At 39.1% G+C, this 576-nt stretch overlaps 1 protein-coding gene across 1 annotated transcript in view; it reads right to left on the minus strand.

The window, feature by feature from the left end:
• The window catches only part of LOC108629709 (acetylcholinesterase-like), a gene marked incomplete at its 5' end in the record, with an annotated part of 32,240 nt that overhangs the window by 12,070 nt on the left and 19,594 nt on the right, over positions 1-576 (minus strand). The window lies entirely within an intron of this gene.

Here is a 576-nt window from a genome sequence, read left to right on the forward strand (position 1 = left end):
TCTAGAAATTCTATAGAAAATTAAAATAAAATTGGATTTATTCTATTCGCAGTCGAATATATTTGACGTCGGACACGATTTTATTTGAACCAACATGTTTTTAGATATTGCCGGATTTTATTTATTCACTTTGAATTCAGTCGTGAAATATCGACGATTTTGTTTATCTTAACTCGTTCCGATATCGGAGGATAATTATAACAATCAATGTACCGTACCGTCGTCGTGTCGGTGGCAAACACGGCGAATTCGACGTTCCCATTCGCAAACACTGCGATTTAAAAAACGTGTTTGCCATCCCTTATCGGTCGATTAACAGAACGCTGGTAGTTCTCATAGGAAAAAAATAAAGAACGCAGAAAATTTTGCCAAACGTTCCTCCGGTCGATGTATGTATGTACGTACACACGAACTTCCGGGGACCTGAAATTTACTTGCCGCTTTAATTAATTTCCCCGTCTGAAACATCTGGCACCGTGTCACTGCGATCTCAAAGCCGATCGAACTTTCACCGAAGAATTTTATACTCGTCAACGTCACGGGAATATGGTTCAAAGGTGAATGCAGCTAAAATTG

This window comes from Ceratina calcarata, unplaced genomic scaffold, assembly GCF_001652005.2.
Source record: "Ceratina calcarata isolate Rehan_Ccalc_2016 unplaced genomic scaffold, ASM165200v1 scaffold583.2, whole genome shotgun sequence".
Taxonomy (NCBI): Eukaryota; Metazoa; Arthropoda; class Insecta; order Hymenoptera; family Apidae; genus Ceratina; species Ceratina calcarata.